We start from the raw sequence: 18613 nt of genomic DNA, 5'->3' as shown, positions 1-18613 counted from the left end.
CCTTTAATCCCAGCACTCAGGAGGCAGAGGTAGGTGAATCTCTGTGAGCTTAGGGCTATCCTGGTCTACAGAGCAAGCTCCAGAATAGCCAGAACTACATAGAGAACCCTTGTCTCAAAATAAATGAGGAAATAAGATCCCAGTCTGTACTTTTCATTTAGAGCACAATTCAGAGCAACCTATTTCAGATGCTCAGTCTCGGGGGCTGCTGGAGTGCCCAGAACAGCTCTGGAGAGTTCTAGAGATAGAGTGTGTCCTGGTTAGGTTTTGGTTTTTTTTAATTTTCTCTCTCTTTTTTTTAAAGATATATTTATTATATATGAGTACACTGTAGCTGCCTTCAGACACACCAGAAGAGAGCATCGGATCTCATTACAGATGGTTGTGAGCCACCCTGTGGTTGCTGGGAATTGAACTCAGGACTTCTGGAAGAGCAGTCCGTGCTCTTAACCGCTGAGCCATCTCTCCAGCCCTAATTTTCTCTTTTTTGAATATTTATTTATTATGTATATACATGATACAGCTTTCTGCCTACATGTACGCCTGCAGGCCAGAAGAGGGCATTGGATCTCAATACGGATGGTTGTGAGCCACCATGTGGTTGCTGGGAATTGAACTCAGGACCTCTGGAAGAGCAGACAGTGTTCTTAACCTCTGAGCCATCTTTCCATCCCCCTGGTTAGGTTTTTTATCATCTTACAAGCTAGTATTGTCTGGGACGTTTCATATCAATTGGGAAAAATGCCCCCACCAGATAAATCTGTGGGGCATTTTCTTGATTAATGCTTGATTTGGGAGTGTCAAGATCAACGTGGGCAACGCCACTCTAGGCAGGAGGAAGTCAGAAGTGGTATTAGCAGGCCAAAGGAGCTATGGGGGGAAAGCCAGTTAGCAGCACTCCTCCATGGCCTCTACCTCACTTCCTGCCTCCAGGTTCCTGCCTTGAATTTCTGTTCTGACTTCCCTTCATGATGAACTGTAAAAACTCTTTCCACCCAAAACTGCTTTTCGTCATGATGTTTATCACATTAAAAGAAGGCAAACCAGGATAGGATGTATTCATAGGGGTAAGAAATCTAGTGAGGGCGCAATGGCTGGCTGGCTCAGTAGAGAAATGGCTCAGTGAGTAAGAGCACTGGCCACTCTTCCAGAGAACCCGGATTCAATTTCCAGGACCCACATGGCAGCTCACAACTGTCTGACACTCAGGTTCCAGAGGATCTGACACCCTCAAACAGACATACATACAGGCAAAACAGCAATTAACAGCAAATTTTTAAAAATCAATTAATTTAAAAAAGAAAAAGGAAGAAATCTGGTTAGGTCAACTAGCTCTTTATAGCTATTGTAGCAAGAACCCATTTCCCTCTCGGACCTCAGTTTCTCTGTGTGTGCACTGGTTCAAGTAGGTTTGATTGTATGTGTGCATATGGAAACCAGATATCAGCCTCAGGCAGGGTCTTTTGTAAAATAGGCTATGGGGGCAGACCACTGCAGCCCAGAGATCCACCTGGGACCTTTGCCTCCCGGCTCTGGGACTACAGCCAGTACCGCCACCACCCCTTACTTGCTTTTTGTTGTCATTTCTTCTAGACAGGGGTTCTCTGTTGTAGCCTTAGGTAACCCGGAACTCAATCTATAAACCAGGCTGGCCTCGAACTCAGAGATCCCTCTGCCTCTGCCTCTGCCTCTGCCTCCTGAGCACCAGGGTGAAAAGTGTGAGCCACCACCGCCCGGCCCAGCCACGTGTTTGTTTGCTTGTTTTTTAACCTGAGTCATGGGGAACAAATTCAGGTCCTTGTGCTTATAAGACAAGTGCTTTACCAACTAAGCTATCTCTCCAGCTCCTCTGGCCTCAGTTCCTTCTAGGAGAAACTAAAATTTTTGCTACTAAATGTTCCAATGAACAGTCCCTGAAATTTGGAAGACAGGAAACATAAACCCTTAAAAGCATCAGTCAGGAGCAGTCTTGGTCAGCCGCATCTAGACTCAGTGAGACTCAGTGGAGAGAGTGCTGGGCTGGCTCTACTCTCTAAGGGGATGTCTCCTCCCAAATGCTGCCAGGAATAAGGCACAGACAGATCCAGGCTACCCAGGCTGTGGGATCTTTGGCTGGTCACTACCCACGCTGCGCTAAAGGCATAGATAATGGCTCTGGAGAAGAAAATGAAGACAACTGGAGACTTACGTAGAGATAAAGGGATCTCAGCCCCTGGTCAACCCCAGAAAACCCTACTGTCTATCTACCATGCTGTCCTGACCCAGCGCTGACTTTGCTACAGGTTCCACAGCACAGGACTATCAATGGCAAACAGTCCGAGGGTTCTGGCATCTCTGGGCTGCAAAAGTCCCTTAGAAGTAATTTTCCATAAACCCCTCTCTCAACATAAGCTTGTCCCTCACTGTCACTGCAACAGGCCGGACCAAACAGCACCACAGGGGACAGCTCTGACTAAAACTGTTAAGGATCTTGTATCTAGGCCCTGGATTTCCCACAGGTCTCCAAGGGACCTTGATTCTGTCACTTTGCTCAAGGTTGAACTAAATGATCTAGACCTCCTCCAGCTCTAAAATTCCAACAGGCCAACTCTCCTGTGGACGTACGTTAACTATTAACTTTCTGTCAGAGACTTCTCTCAACACAAGCCTGGGGCCTTCCGAGGTTGCACTGTTGAGTCACTCACCACCCTTGTCCTGCACCATTATCTGTACAGCTCTCGAAGCAGCCTTCCTTGCTGCCAGCCCCATGCCGTCAAGCCCGGCTGTGGATCCAGTCTCTCCTGAGCCATGTGTCTCCGCTACCTGGTTGCCTGCACCCTCCCTCTCCAGAACCAGCTTTGTGATTCGGCTGCGTCTGCGCTGCGGCTGCGGCTGCCTCTGCCGCTGAACTCCTCACTCCTCACTGGGCTCCGTTTACTAAAGAGCTGGGATCCATACCCTTCTTAGATTCTGTGGACTTGCCAGCCACTCCTGTCCTCAGATAAAAACTCCAGCAGCCCTGAATCCCAGGCCTCTCATAGCCTCACGCTGGGCTGCAGTTCTCTTGCCCTGCCTCTTCCTCTCTCGCCCTCTCCCTTCCAGGGACTTCAACCTTGGAATCATTCTGACTTCTTTCTCTAACTCCCCTGACCAGGAAGTTTTTCCTAATTTTGACTGGAGGAAAGGTGAGTGTGGATATAAGTTACTTGGACCATCCTGTCTCCAAGTGCAATCTGGCAACTCAGCTGCTTCACCATTTTGGGACAGTCGGCCTCTTGAAAGCCAGGGCCACTCAAGGCAAATGCACATCCACATTCACAAAACAAAACACTACTCATAGAACAAGAACGAATCTCAAGAACATCTGAAACAAGAGAGAAAGAAGCCACTGACAAAAGCATACATATGCATATAATTCTTTTTTTTTTCTCCTTTTTCAAGAGCTCATGTAACCAGGCTGGACTTGAACCCACTATGCAGCAGAGGGTGGCTCTGATCCTCTTGAGTGCCTGGATCACAGGCATTGACCACTATACCCGGTGGTATGACTCCACTTATTGGAGGCAAACCGTAATCTACAGTGAGAAAAGCCAGAGCGATGGTTATCCCTGGGGACGAAAGGTCAGGAATGTGTGAGAAAGGGCACGAGGGGACTTTCGGCAGTGATGGTGGAGCCATGTGTATTCAGAGAGGTCTGGGCCGACAAGCTCAGACAGTGTGCTGCGTGAGATCAGTGCACTTGCTGGCGCTTAAATATTTACTAAAAGAAAAAGAAAATAGGAGGAAGGGGAGGAAAGAAAAAACTGCTGGGAGTAGTGGCACACGCCACAGATCCCAGTACTTGGGAGGTAGAGGAAGGTGGACCTTTAAGTTCCAGGCCAGCCTGGTCTACAGACTGAGTTCCAGGCCAGCCTGGTCTACAGACTGAGTTCCAGGCCAGCCTGGTCTACAGACTGAGTTCCAGGACAGCCTGGTCTACAGACTGAGTTCCAGGACAGCCAGGGCTATAACAGAGAGACCCTGTCTGATAAAAAACAAAAACAAACAAAAAACCCAAACCACTGTAGACAAAACCACATTCTAGTTAATAAATATATGGTGCAGGATCGAGTGGCACATACTGATGGCTTTAATTTTCCTTAGGACGTGTCGATCTTCTCATAAAATTCTGTAGATGGACAAGGGATAAGAATGTGACAAAACGAGAGGGAAAAACCGTGAGTGCAGGATCTAGGCAGCTCTGGAGCTGTAAAATTCTTTGACTTTTCTGAATGTTTGCTGATCTCAGTGATAAGATGCTGGAAAACACGTGTGTACCAAGTGCCTACTAAATACAAACGATATGAAAGTAAATAAACCTAATAAAAAGCTCCTACAATGCCTGGCCACACTGGAAGCTCTCAAGAATGGGAACAGAGGATGGCCTCCATAGTTCAACAGCTGAAGGTACTCGTCATCTGAAATCCAAGCCCGGTGACTTGAATTATCTGTAGAACCCACATTAGGGTAGAAGGAGAGAATTAGCCCCACAAAGTTGTTCTCCACCTTCCACCTGTGACTCACAGTGTGCGCTTCCCCCAAATACAGACACAGCACCACACGTACACTAACACTTTCTAATTAATGATGTATAAGTGACTATATATTTGACACATCCTTAAGTAAATTAAAACTCTTTGTATGCACAACTCCAAATTCTATAGCATATTGGACATATTAAGTTTTCTTTTTGTTGTTGTTTTTGAAGGGACAGGTTAAAACAGCCAGCCTCAAACACAAGTGGCCAAGGGATGACATTGAACAAGAGATCCTCCTGCTGCTTCCGCCTCCAGAAGCACAATCTTTGCCATCCAAATAATACTGAGGCTGAGAGTGCACGCCAGCACAACTGTGACTAAATGAAGTCTAGACCTTTGTTGAGGGCATCAGATCTCATTACAGATGTTTGTGAGTCACGATATGATGGCTGGGATTTGAACTCAGGACCTCTGGAAGGGCAATCAATGCTTTTCACCGCTGAGCCATCTCTCCAGCCCTGTTGTTTGGTTTTTTTCAAGACAGGGTCTTTCTCTTTGCAGCCCTGGCTGTCCTGGAACTTGCTCTTAGACCAGGCAAGCCTCTAACTTGGAGACCTACCTGTACTGCCTCCTGGGTGCTGGGATTAAAGGTGTGTGCCACCATCTGCCACTTCAGCCCTCTGTATATAGACAGTGAAGCCCAAAGGTGTGAAGATGAACCAGCGAGCACAGTCAGATGGATCTGCTGGCTTGAGGCCGCAGCCCTCCATAGCTACTCTAAGCATGCTGACAGGAAATTCACAGATGCAGAAGCACAAGCAGCCGAGAAGAAGAGCAAGGCCTGTGATATAGGCAAATAGCTTTTTTTTACATAGTAGTTTTGTTTTGTTTTTTCGGAGCTGGGGACCGAACCCAGGGTCTTGTGCTTGCTAGGCAAGCGCTCTACAACTGAGCTAAATCCCCAACCTACATAGTAGTTTTAATAAGAAGCTTCAAGAGCAACATCAATTAGGGCATGGGAAACAGACTCTTATCTATGTTGATCAAAGTACAAAGTCATATGATTTCTTCTTTTAAAATAATGTAAATGGCATCTATTTATTCTGGGTGTAGAAGCTGATCTGCACAGGTGGAGGTCAGACCACAACTGATAGGAGTCATTCCTCTCTTTCCGCTAGGTACATTCAAGGGATCAAACTCAGAACTCAGGTCACCAGTCTTGAAGATAAGTGCCTTTGCCTGCTGGGTCATCTCACTGACCCCCATAGTGTCTTTCTTGTTGAGTATCAAAAAGGCCAGGCCACTTCTACTACAGAAAGAGAAACTGCATTGTGAACTAGTATTTTATCTTTGCACAGGAGCCATGCTAATGCCTGGATCAATCAATTTTCATATACATACCGTGAGAGTAAGCACTGGCATAATTTTCTAGTAGGGCAAATGGGTAGTGTCTATGAAATTACTTATATACCTCGGTTTTTGAGCAGTCTAAAATTTTTTAGATTTTTTTTCAATTTTATGTGCATATGTGCACTTACTTGAGTAACAACCACATGTGTGGGGTACATGACAAAGTCAGAAAAGGGTGTCCAAGCCCTTGGAACTGTTGTTACAGTGGTTACAAGCTGTATAGAGCTGAACTTGGGTTCCTTAGAAGAGTTGCAAGTGCTTTTAAGCACAGAGCCACCTCTCCAGCCCTTGCCTGGTCAATTCTACTTGGGTCATCTGTAGATATAGTCCACACAATAAACATAACTAATCTTTTGTGGCTTTATTTATAATAGCAAATCTATAAACATAAATCACTAGGGAAATTGTTAAATTATAAAATAACTAGGAAATTATTAAGAAGAATGAGGTAGGGGCTACGAATATAACTTACCATCAGAGTGCTTGTATAGCATGTACAAGGTCCTAGGTTCAATTCCCCAGGCTGAATGTGGGGGGAGGGGTACATTTGTGTACTGACTAGAAAAATTCTATAGTGTTAACATTTTTAAAAGGCAGCTTGTGAGATAGTATACATTGATTTTCCTCCCTTGTGCATAAGTGTGTTGTTTATATGTACCTGTAGACACTGCTTGTGTGTCTGGTGCCTACAGAGGCATTAGATCCCCTAGAATTGGGCTTACAGAAGGTTATGAACCACCCTGTGAGTGCTAAGAACTGAACTCAGGTCCCCTGGAAGAGCAGCAAGTGCTGTTAACTACTGAGCCATCTCTCCAGGCCCATGGTACACAAAATTTTTTAATATCTGTATGTGTATCTGAATATATGCATGCATTTACATATTTTATTTGCATGTTCACAGGGGTGGGAGGATGTATGCTTTGAGGAAATGATAAAGATTTTGGAAGTCGGGCTGGAGAGATGGCTCAGCGGTTAAGGGCACTGACTGCTCTTCCAGAGGTCCTGAGTTCAATTCCCAGCAACCACATGGTGGCTCACAGCCATCTCTAATGAGATCTGATGTCCTCTTCTGGTGTGTTCAAAGACAGCTACAGTGTACTCATATAAATAAAATAAAGACTTTTTTTTTTAAAAAAAAAAAGATTTTGGAAGTCAAAAGCAGATTTGTGGTGCACGCATGCATATATGTATGCTTTTAATTATTACACTTTATTTCTTTATCTGCGTGTATATGAGTACATGTCCCACAGAACCACAGCTTGTGGGAGTCAGTTCTCTCCCTCTACCATGCAGGTTCCAGGAATTGAACTCAGGTCATCAGGCTTGGCAGCAAGGCCATTTTTCTGGCCCATTCATAAATTTTTACGATGTCAATATTCAGCTGGTAGGAGTGTATGTGTGGCCAAGGGTGGGTGAGAAAATTGAGTGGAATGGAATTTTGTTCAGCTACTCTTCTATAGCTTTATTTTCTACAGAAAACATGAAAATATGTACGTTAACATTTAAGTTATTTTAATGTAACATTTAACCCTCTCTATATATCCATATAACGAATCTTTAAAAGCTCTGCAGAGCTAGCAGTATGGCTCAGCGAGAGGTAAAGGGTTTGGCTGTGACAAGCCTGGGTTTGAATGCCAGCCCTGCACCAAAAACAAACCAAAGGTGTGACTCTAGAGTCAGAAGTGGGGAGTGAGTCCATTTCAAGAAGTGAAAAAGGGAGTCTTGACACGGTAGTGAGCAATCCGCCAGTATCAGCAGTAAATAGGATTTGCCACGGCCAGTCTAAGGCTTGCCTTCTTGCCTTCAAAAAACTTTCAGTGACTTCCGCAGCTTTGGGACAGAGCTAAAAGGGCCATCCTGCCGCAGGCAAAGCAGAAACTCCAGGAAATGTAAACTACTATAGCATTAGCCTCCCCAAACTTGGATTGATCTTTAGGTCAGTTCCCCAGCCCTCACCCCACCCCACACTCATAAATAAATACAAAGGAAATGCCATCCCGAGGGGGCCAGCCTCTCTCCCTTGGCCTCTGACCTCCGGAGCTGTAGCTCCCTCCAGTCCATGGCCCCTTTCCCAGTCCTGCACGCTATGGCGCAGCGCCATGCGGGTCGCACAGGCTGACCTGGCCCTCGCCCGCCGCGCCCGCCGGTTCTGCTGAGCTCCGCAGCGCCGCGTGACTCACTGCCAGGTCACACGGAGCTTATCTGGGCTCCAGGTGTGCAGGCTTCTCACATGACATCAGCCGGCCCGCCCGGAGCAGCCCAGTAGCCCCGCGGCCCTTGGTGTTTCCTCGCCTGTCGTCCCGCACAGCAGCATCTGCAGCTCCCCAGCTGCTGCGGATCCCACTCCCGAGGCTGAAAGCTGCGGGCCGGGGAGGACCAGGGCGGGAGAATGCCCAAGGCCCAGCCCTCCCTTTCCAAGTGTCACCTCAGCCTCCAGCGCCTCCTGTCTGCAGCCCAGCCCGCAGTTCAGCCTTGCCACTGCTCTGCAGGCCACCCACCCCTTCTGTGTGACCTTGAGCTAGTGGCATCTTCTCTTAAACTCCGGGTCTTCTAACTGTAAAACCTTCAAGGGCCTGACAGCACAGAATTGGCCCCAAACCTCTGCCTGAAGGAAATTCTGCTCTACTACAAAATTCAGGTTCAAAGCCCCTCTGACTTGCTGTGTGACCTTGAACCCAACAACATCTCTGAATACCAGAGAATTGTACGTGTACACGCGCGCGCGCGCGCGCGCGCGCGCACACACACACACACACACACACACACACACACACACCCTAGTCAGAGATGTTGAAGTGTTAAACCTGGCAAAGAGAAACTACCCTTGAGCCCTGTAAAATCACTCCGGTTCTCTAAACAGAAATGTCAAGGGAATGTGGATGGTGTACCAGCCACACAATTCCCACTTCCACAAAATTGAGGGAGGTGAAGTGGAGAACACCCACTCACTACCTCTCTACTTCCTGTACCCTCTACTTCTGGATACCTCAGAAAACACTTTAAAAATAAAAATGAAAGGCCTCAGTGGAGCCGGTTTGGGGAAAGAAAATGATGAGGGGGATCGGAAGGGATGTACACATTTTAAAGCACCCAGGACCTAACCCAAAGCACAGCTTTTACGACTCCATTCAGCAGGTCCCGAGTCCCGGAGAAAGCCTGTCAATCAAGACACACAGTGGATCCCCAGCCTTCATCTTTGCCCTCCACGTGAGGACTCACTCACATCGATGCTCTGCTTCTAGGCTGTCCACTCCAGGGCCGAGGGACAGATCTGTGGTGTGAAGGAGTAAGAACGGCCTTGCTGCCCTGAGATCCTTTGGCACATTAAGTCTGGGTGAAGACTTCCGGAGTCCCAATACCTCAGGGCTCCACCCCAGCAGGGTGGATTCCCTTTTCTCGTAAACCGATTCTGCCCTACCCGGTTCACCTTCAGACCTGCTTCTGAGGAACCCTAGACTTTGGGGCCCAAGTTTTGAAGATACATGTCCCCTTCAGTGAGCAACCTCCAGCAAAGCTGTTGAAGGGGATCTGGGCAGTCAGCCCAGACCGCCCCGGAGTCAGGAAAGGCACCATCCATGTGATGAGGGCTTCTGAGGAGGAAGCCTTCAGACACACAACCTGGGACCTGAGCCAGGCCAGGAGAGAGCAAACAAATGAGACACTCAAAGACGCCCTGTCCTGTGGTCAAGTATCCAAAGTCCAAGCTCTCAAAGGAAGTGTCCATAGCCTGTGACCCTTCCTACTCCCTCCCTCCCTGCCTGCCTGCTTGCAACCTTTCTGGTTCCCTAAGCTTACAACACAACAGCTCACTCCCAAGCCATTGTTTTCCTGGAACTGAGGCCCCACTTCAAGTATCCTCAATTCCCAACAGCCAAGCACACCTCCACCCAAGTCTATATATAACCCACCAAGTCTTGTCCAACAACCAGGAAGGCCCTTCCTGGCAAAGCCTCACCACAGAAGGATGGAGAGGAAGCTGAGAAGGTGAACAGCATTGGACAAAGAGCCAACAAAGCCTGTCAGGAAGCTGGAGACCTCAGGAGAGCAACTTTCAATATCCCCAAATAGAAAGTAGCCCCAGAACCAGAAAGGGTGGGAGGGTGGGAGCGCAGTTTAGCCAGGCCTATTGCCATGGCAACGGGACACCAACCTGCTCAAAAAAAAAAAAGGCTCCAGATTTGGTGAGCATAAGCCAAGGCAGCCTGAATCAGCATCCTCGAGACTCATCCTGCTAGGGTGGTCCTGGGGTGAACTTTTCGTTCTTTCCAATATATGCCCCCAGTGTATTCACTCAACCACTGTAGGAGCACTTCCAAAGCCTCCTCAGCCACAGTTATGTCAGGGACACAGAGAAGCAAAAGCAACCTATACTGGCAAGCCCAGAACATTAGTGAGAGAAGGGTCCTAATTCTACCATTTGTTGGACTACCTGGTCCTAAACAGTTCAGCTCCCTCCAGAAACAAGTTGGCTGTCCTCCTTTCCCACCTCCAGCCACCTCTAGCCCATTCTGGTAGCCGTCTTTCCAGCTAATCAGTAGACACATGTGCCTCGACACAGGGCGACACCCCCACAACAATGCCCCAACCTGTGGTGTGTCCCCGCAGACCTTATCACTTCCAAGAGTGTGACCCACTCCTTGGGCCATGCTGGGTACCAACCTTCGTGCCTCTAGCACAGGGAGGGGCGGGGGCACCTGACCCTGCCACCTCCCCTTCCATTGGTGAAACAACTGGCACGGCAGGTTCGCAGGGCGGGGCGTCCGTGCTGTCTCCCAGAAGCCTGGGGCAGACTGCCCTACCTTCACACCACACACACACACACACACACACACACACACACACACACACACACACACACACTCCAGGGAAAGGTGAAGTGGGCAACCAGTTACTCCAGGCAGCCTACACGGCTAAATCCCCTAGTCTGACATTTGTCCACCCCCCCCATCATCTGTCCCAAGAACAGGGGGCCGGGGAAGCAGGGTCTCCATTGTTTTGCCAGCTGTCTAGCAGCTGCTCCTTTGAGAGGAGCCTGCTGTCGGCCTGGCAGTGAAAGGGTGAAGGCCGCTGGCAGGGATAAAGGACTCGGCGGAGGTGCTCGCTTTCCTCACTGTCTTCCTCAGTGCTTCACCGGCTCGCTTCATCTGGGGGTCTCGGGCCTAGCCCCGGGATGCCCCCCTACCCAGTCCCGAGGCTGCAGCCCCCGTCCCGCAGCTCTGGGCCACCTGGGTCCTCTAAACCTTCAGCCCTCCCAAGCCGAAGGCCACCCTATCCCGCCTCCGGCGCCCAGACTGCCAGCACGGGCCCCGCGCTTTCCCTGCCCGCCGCTCCGGATCGGCCCCCACCCGGGTTGTCCAGCCCCGCGGCGCCGCCAGGGACAGAGCCTGGAGTCCGGGCCGCCGCTTCCAGGGGACAGGGGAGAAGCAGGAGTCAGCGGGCCCCGCCGACCGGCCCGAACCCACCACGCCACCCTCCCGGGCCCGGCTCACCACCGCGGGGCCGCCCCGCACTCACCGGCCGCCGGAGCCCGCCCGGCAGGCAGCAGGGGCGGAGAAGCGGCATCCAGCGGCCGCGGCCGGGTCCCGGCTGGAGCGCAGCACTGCGCGGCGCAGCGCCGCCCCCCGCGCCCGCGCGAGCCGAGCGAACCGAATACCGCCCCCTGCTGGCGGCTGGCGGGATAGACGCCCGCCGGCCTGATGCCCGGGCGCGCCTCCAGCCTCCGGCCAAGCTGAAGCCTGGCGCTGCCCACTGTCCGCGATGGCCTCCGAGGACTCCGAGGCCGTGTCCGAGAGGCCATGCCTGGAGATTTTGTCCTCTGTAGCCGCTGGAGACTGCGGGGCATGTCTGAAGGGTGCTGAGTTGCACTGCCCAGGGAAGACACCAGAGGGACGTGCTAAATGTTTGGAATTCTACCCAAGGCAGTCACTGGACATTCATGGGCTTGGTCAGGATAGAGCTGTTTCAGAGATGTGAGGGAGTCTTGGTGGCTGCCTCTTCCTAGAGTGGCTCTGCAGAGGCAGAGTCCTGCTGGATGATGCCAATGGCTAAATCCAAGGGGGGCACTTCTAGAGATACACCCAAAGTGGGAAGATACAGGCTCTCAATGGCTTAGTTTGAGAGAGCCCTGGAGGCTTTAAGAGGTCTGTTTAGCACCCACAGGTCCAACTCCAGACCCCAACATAGGAGAGGGGCAGGAAGGACAAGTTCAAATACCAGCTGGTGGTGAGAGTACAGAATGACACAAGTACTTTGAAAGAACCCGGTTTATTTAATTTAATTAACTTATTTTGATTTTTTGTTTTTGTTTTGATACAGGGTTTCTTGATGTAGCTCTGGTTGTCCTGGAACTCGATCCGTAGACCAGGCTAGCCTCAGAGATCCACCTGCCTCTGCCTCTCTGCCTCTCTGCCTCTCTGCCTCTCTGCCTCTCTCTCTCTCTCTCTCTCTCTCTCTCTCTCTCTCTCTCTCTCTCTCTCTCTCTCTCTCGTCTCTGTGAGTGCTGAGAGAAGAAAGATATGCACCACCACTCCGGTCTCTGAAAGACGGTTTCTTACAAAATATAATTCATATTTACACAAATGAATTGAAATCATGTCTACACAAAAACTTGCACATGACTTTCTAACAGCTTCATTCACAATCGCCAAAACATGGAAGTGACAGCTTCAGTAGTACATGTCTTCAGTAGGTGGATAAATCACTTTAGTACATCCGGACAATGAAATATTCAATGCCAACGAGAAATGAGCAGCTGAGCCATGGAAAGATGAGGAAGAGCATCATTCCATATTGCTGGGTGAAAAACGCTGATCAGAAAGGACTATCCAGCATGTTATTTCCATGATGTGTTGTTCTATAAAAGGCAGAACTAGCGAGGTTCCTATGGTGTCAGGAGCTAGGGCAGAGGGAAGGACAGGGGGCAGGGCACAGGGAAGGACAGAGGGCAGGGCACAGGGAAGGACAGAGGGCAGGGCACAGGGAAGGACAGGGGGCAGGGCACAGGGAAAGACAGAGGGCAGAGGGAAGGACAGACAGCACAGGGAAGGATAGAGGGCAGAGCACAGGGATTTTTTTCTTTTTAGGGTGGTAAAACTATTCCGTATGATAATTGGTGAACACATGTCTTGATACATTTTTGAAATCCATAGATTGTATATCACCCATGGCGAACCTCATCTGGTGTGCTGGATACTTGGCTTTACACCAACTTGACACAGGCTAAAGTCATTTGAGAGGTGGAAACCCCAATTAAGAGAATGCCTCCAGAAACTCAGGCTACAGGCAAGCCTGTGGGGCAGTTTCTTAATTAGTGATTGATGGGGGAGGGTCCGGCCCATTGTGACTGGTGCCATCCCTGGGCTGGTGGTCCTGGGTTCTATAAGGAAGCAGGCTGGGCTGGAGAGGTGGCTCAGTGGTTAAGTGCGCCGACTGCTCTTCCAAAGGTCCTGAGTTCAAATCCCAGCAACCACATGGTTTCTCACAACCATCTGTAATGAGATCTGATGCCCTCTTCTGGTATGTCTGAAGACAGCTACAGTGTACTTACACACAATAAATAAATCTTTAAAAAAAAAAAAAAAAAAAAAGGAAGCAGGCTGAGCAAGCCATGGGCAGCACTCCTCTATGGCCTCTGCATTGGCTCCTGCCTCCAGGTTCCTGCCCTGACTTCCTTGGATGATGACAGAGATGTGGAGGCATAAGACAAGTAGACCCTTTCCTCTCCAAGTTACCTGTGGTCGTGGTGTTTCACCACAGCAATAGTGACCCTGACTAGGAAAGCTGGCTGTGGTGCCAGGTGCCTATAGTCCCAACACTTGCTGTGTAGAGGCAAGAGGCATATCCAAGCCAACTTGGGTATGTAAGACCATCCCCAACACAACAGAAGTTGTATGCTGTAGACTTTGGGTGAGCTAGTGTCTAGTCACTGTGACAAGTGTGTAGCTCTGATGTAGGATGTCGATAGTTCACGATAATAGCAGGCAAAGGTGTAGAAAACTGCATTTTCCACTCAATTTTGCCATAATTGACTAACTTTGAGGGTGGTTTCTTTGGATTTGGTTTTGATTTTGTTTTGTCTGTCTGTTTGTTTATTTGTTTTTTAAGATTTACTTTATTTTATGTATGAGTACAGTGTTGCTGTCTCAGACACACCAGAAGAGGGTATCAGATCCCATTACAGATGGTTGTAAGCCACCATGTGGTTGCTGGGGATTGAACTCAGGACCTCTGAAAGAGCAGTCAGTGCTCTTAACCACTGAGCCATCTCTCCAGCCCCCTGTTTTGTCTGTTTTTGTTTTGAAGCAGGTTCCCACTATGCAGCTGGAACCCTCTTTGGTTCCCACTTTGGCTGACCTGGAACCCTCTATGTAGACCAGGATGGTCTGGAACTCACAGAGATCCCCTGCCTCTGCTTCCTGAGTGCTGGGATTAAAGGTGTGCCCCACCATCTTGTCTTGTCTATACATTAATGGAAAAGCAGAACATTTCTCTCCCCTTCCCAGAAAATACCAGAGGAATTGTCCCCCACATTACCAAGGGGCCATTTGCTTGCTATTTGGTTTTGAGATAGTCTTATGTTGCCCAAGCTGCACTTGAACTTCTGATCTTCCTCTTCCCACCTCCCAAGTGCTGGTCGGTCACCATGCCCAGTTTTATGGGAGACTGGGTTGAGATCAACTCCAGGCTTTCATGCATACCAGGCAAGCATACTAAGAACTGGGCTACACTCCAGCCTTCCTTCCTTTCCTTCCTTCCTTCCTTCCTTCCTTCCTTCCTTCCTTCCTTCCTTCCTGATAGGGCCCTGCTATATAGCTCAGCCCTCAGCCTCTGGACTACTGAGACTACAGACATGAGCCACCATACCCATTTAATTTTTTTATAAATATTTTTTAAGATTTATTTTTTTAAAGATTTATTTATTATATATAAGTACACTGTAGCTGTCTTCAGATACGCCAGAAGAGGGCATCAGATCCCTTTACAGATGGTTGTGAGCCACCATGTGGTTGCTGGGAATTGAACTCAGGACCTCTGGAAGAGCAGTCAGTGCTCTTAACCACTGAGTCATCTCTCCAGCCCTTAAGATTTATTTTTAAGATTTATTTATTATATGTATGTGAATACACTGTCACTATCTTCAGCCACATCAGAAGAGGGAACCAGATCCCATTACAGATGGTTGTGAACCACCATGTGGTTGCTGGGAATTGAACTCAGGACCTCTGGAAGAGCAGTGGGTGCTCTTAACCACTGAGCCATCTCTCCAGCCCTCATTTTTTTTTAATTTTTTTTCAACACTCCTAAAGTAATCTGACTTTGGTAGGGCAAGTGAGAAACAAGCAAGACAATACAAACCCCTTGCATCAACTGCCCCCTTTGTATGGGTCAGAGACACAAGGCTGACTCCTTGATAGAACTGTCTCATTTCACCTCCACAATTACCCCATTAGGGAGTTGTTAATATTTCCACTTTACAGGTTAGAAACCAGGTTTCTGAAAGCCGAACCACCCACCCAAGGCCATGTGTCCAACAGGTGACAGATCGGAGCGCTTGCTCAGAACTGCTGAGATAGATTGCATCTGAGAGTTTTCAGTGACTAGCAGCTGGACTTTGGGGTCGCACAGAGAGAATGCTTGACTCTCTCAGCAGCCAGCAAGCTCCGTACCCTCCCCAAACCTCAATCTCCTCCTCACCTATAAAGTAGAGATGATATTAGTGCTTAGCTCAGTTCTGAAGGCTGGGAGAAAATTAAATGAATAAATTCAATTAAGGCAATTAGTCCAGGACTTGACATGTGGTACGTGGTTAGCTGTTATTAGTCTCTCCGGACCTCTATTTCCTCATCTGTAAAATGGGAAGTGCTGATAGCATGTACATCCTAGGAGACAGCCAGTGAAGAGCTCACAGAATGACTAGCCATCATGCTATGCCCCTCCAGAAAGAACAAAGATGGGGTCTGTAGCCCTCGATACTTGGGAGGCTGAAGGGCTATCTCTGGAACCCAGGAGTTTAAGGCCAGCCTGGGCAAACGGTAAGACCGGATTTAAAACAAATAACAACAACAAACTCTTGCAAATCAAGAGATTCATCTTTAAATTATCATCATCATCATCATTACTTTATGTGTATGGGTGTTTTACTTTGCATGTATGTCTGTGCACCATGTGCTTATAGTACCCACAGAGGCCAGAAGAGGGTATCAGATTCCCAGAAACAAGAATTACAGACAGTTGTAAGCTGCCATGTGGATGCTAGAAATCAAACCCAAGTCCTCTGGAAGAACAACCAGTGCTCTTAACCACTGAGCCACCTCTTCGGGGCCTCAAATTTTTGTGTTCCCTTTAGGAACACAGATGAATCTGGGTGTGGTGGGACATTCCCATAATTCCAGCTTCTGGGATGTTGAAACACAAAGATCGTTAAAAGTTCAAAACCAGCTGCTGAGTAAGGCACTGCCTGAGCTAAAACAGACAGACAGATGGACACACACACACACACACACACACACACACACACACACACTAGCTAGGTTGTGGTATACCCCTTTAATGCTAGTTCTTGGGAGGCAGAGGCAGGCTGATCTCTAAGATCTCAAGTCCAGCTTTATTGGTTGCAAGCCAACCAAGGATACATAGCGAGACCCTGACTTGAAAATAAAACACAAAGAGGTTTGTTTGGGGATAGTCAGAAAACTACAAAGGTAAGCAAAGGTTTGACAAATCCAAACCTGTAGGTTCCTGTCTCAACTTCAACAGTTGACATTTGCTTGTTTTCTTACAGTCAGGTGGGGATTCTTGTTTTAAGATTTATTTTTGGGGTTGGGGATTTAGCTCAGTGGTAGAGCACTTGCCTAGCAAGCACAAGGCCCTGGGTTCAGTCCCCAGCTCCAGAAAAAAAAAAAAAAAGGTAAGATTTATTTTTATTTATTTACTTATTTTAATTTTTTGAGACAGGCTTTCTCTGTGTAGCCCTGACTGTTCTGGAGCTCACTTTATAGACTAGGCTGGCCTCTACTTCCTGAGTGCTGGGATTAAAGGCATGCACCACTACCATCAAATCTAAGATTTAATCTTATTTATGTGCATGTGTATGTATCTGCATGAGTGTATGCCTCATGTGTGTGGGTGTTGAGTCCTTTGGAGCTGGAGATCCAGGCATTCTGAGGATGATCTTGGTCTATGTTCTTATCCTCCCATGGCTACTTCTCTGTGCTGGGGTTACAGGTATGTGCCACCCTAGTGTGGCATCTAAATATGCTGTAATTAACTAAATTAGCAAAAATGAGCTGAGCCCCTAATCCATGCATCCCTTGCAAGACACACACATACCACACCCGACATCACACCTCCAGCCTTGCCCTTCCTTGAGACTGAGATGAATTGCACAGTTGGAGACCAGGGCAGGCAACCCAGCAGGATAGGCTGAAGTGACTCACAGCAACTCATCAGGACGAGATGAACTGTTTGAGACCATGACAGCAGTAAGTCACAGGACCATGTGTGACTAGTTATAAAATGAACCGGACCTAGGGTCTCAGAGGGGAAAAAAGGGCAGGAGACAAAAGGGCAGGGCAGGGGCTTCCCAGAAAGAGAGGGCATTGGCACCTAAGGACCTCTCACAGGCTAGCCAGGCACTCCCATGGGGCTCCATCCAGCCTCTCCTGCCTCCTGAGGAGTGTGTGCACCTGACACTTGCATTCCTTTATTTAATCTTTGCAACAAGTAGCATTATGAGATTCCTTTTATACACCGGGAGAGTGTCTTAGTCAGGGTTTCTACTCTTTTTTTTTTTTTAATATTTTATTTATTATATAGGAGTACACTGTAGCTGTCTTCAGACACACCAAAAGAGGGCATCAGATCTCATTACAGATGGTTGTGAGCCACCATGTGGTTGCTGGGATTTGAACTCAGGACCTCTGGAAGAGCAGTCAGTGCTCCTAACCGCTGAGCCATCTCTCCAGCTCCCTTTGTTTTGTTTTGTTTTTTTGGGTTTTTTTTTCTTTTTTTTCGGAGCTGGGGACCAAACTCAGGGCCTTGCGCTTGCTAGGCAAGCGCTCTACCACTGAGCTAAATCCCCAACCCCCAGGGTTTCTACTCTTGCACAAACATCATGACCAAGAAGCAAGTTGGGGAGGAAAGGGTTTATTCAGCTTACACATTCACATTGCTGTTCATCACCAAAGGAAGCCAGGACTGGAACTCAAGCAGGTTAGGAAGCAGGAGCTGATGCAGAGGCCATGGAGGGATGTTACTTACTGGCTTGCTTCCCCTGGCTTGCTCAGCTTGCTCTCTTATAAAACCCAAGACTACTAGCCCAGGGATGGCCCCACCCACAATAGGCTGGGTCCTTCCCCCTTGATCACTAATTGAAAAAATGACTTACGGGCTGGAGAGATGGCTCAGTGGTTAAGAGAACTGACTGCTCTTCCAGAGGTCCTGACTTCAAATCCCAGCAACCACATGGTGGCTCACAGCCATCTATTAATAAAATAAATAAATCTTTAAAAAAAAAGAAAGAAAGAAAGAAAGAAAAACTGACTTACAACTGGGTCTTGTGGAGGCATTTCCTTAACTGAGGCTCCTTGCTCTGTGATAACTTAAGCTTGTGTCAAGTTGACACATAAAACCAGCCAGTACAGAGAGTGTTCCCCAAATACCAGATAGCCTACCTAAGGCAACACAGCCAGTCAGTGCTGGCAGGTATG

The 18613-nt window shown here is 48.3% G+C and overlaps 1 protein-coding gene across 16 annotated transcripts in view; it reads right to left on the bottom strand.

Annotated features, from left to right (window-relative positions):
- Myo18a (myosin XVIIIa) overlaps positions 1 to 11568 on the bottom strand; it is a 101241-nt gene extending 89673 nt beyond the window's left edge. For 13 of the 16 annotated variants that reach the window (XM_063269370.1, XM_063269371.1, XM_063269373.1 and 10 more), the window contains exon 1: positions 11421 to 11568. The gene's annotated coding sequence lies outside the window, so the exon portion shown is untranslated. Of the gene's footprint in view, positions 1 to 8026; positions 8176 to 11420 lie in introns of those variants that run through there. The other 3 variants (NM_001172137.3, NM_001415683.1, XM_063269359.1) reach the window with 2 other exon arrangements.
- Between the last annotated feature and the right edge of the window lie 7045 nt (positions 11569 to 18613).

Source organism: Rattus norvegicus, chromosome 10, assembly GCF_036323735.1.
Source record: "Rattus norvegicus strain BN/NHsdMcwi chromosome 10, GRCr8, whole genome shotgun sequence".
Lineage (NCBI taxonomy): Eukaryota > Metazoa > Chordata > Mammalia > Rodentia > Muridae > Rattus > Rattus norvegicus.
Note: the sequence above shows the minus strand (reverse complement) of the source record. Positions and strands in the feature narration are given on the sequence as shown.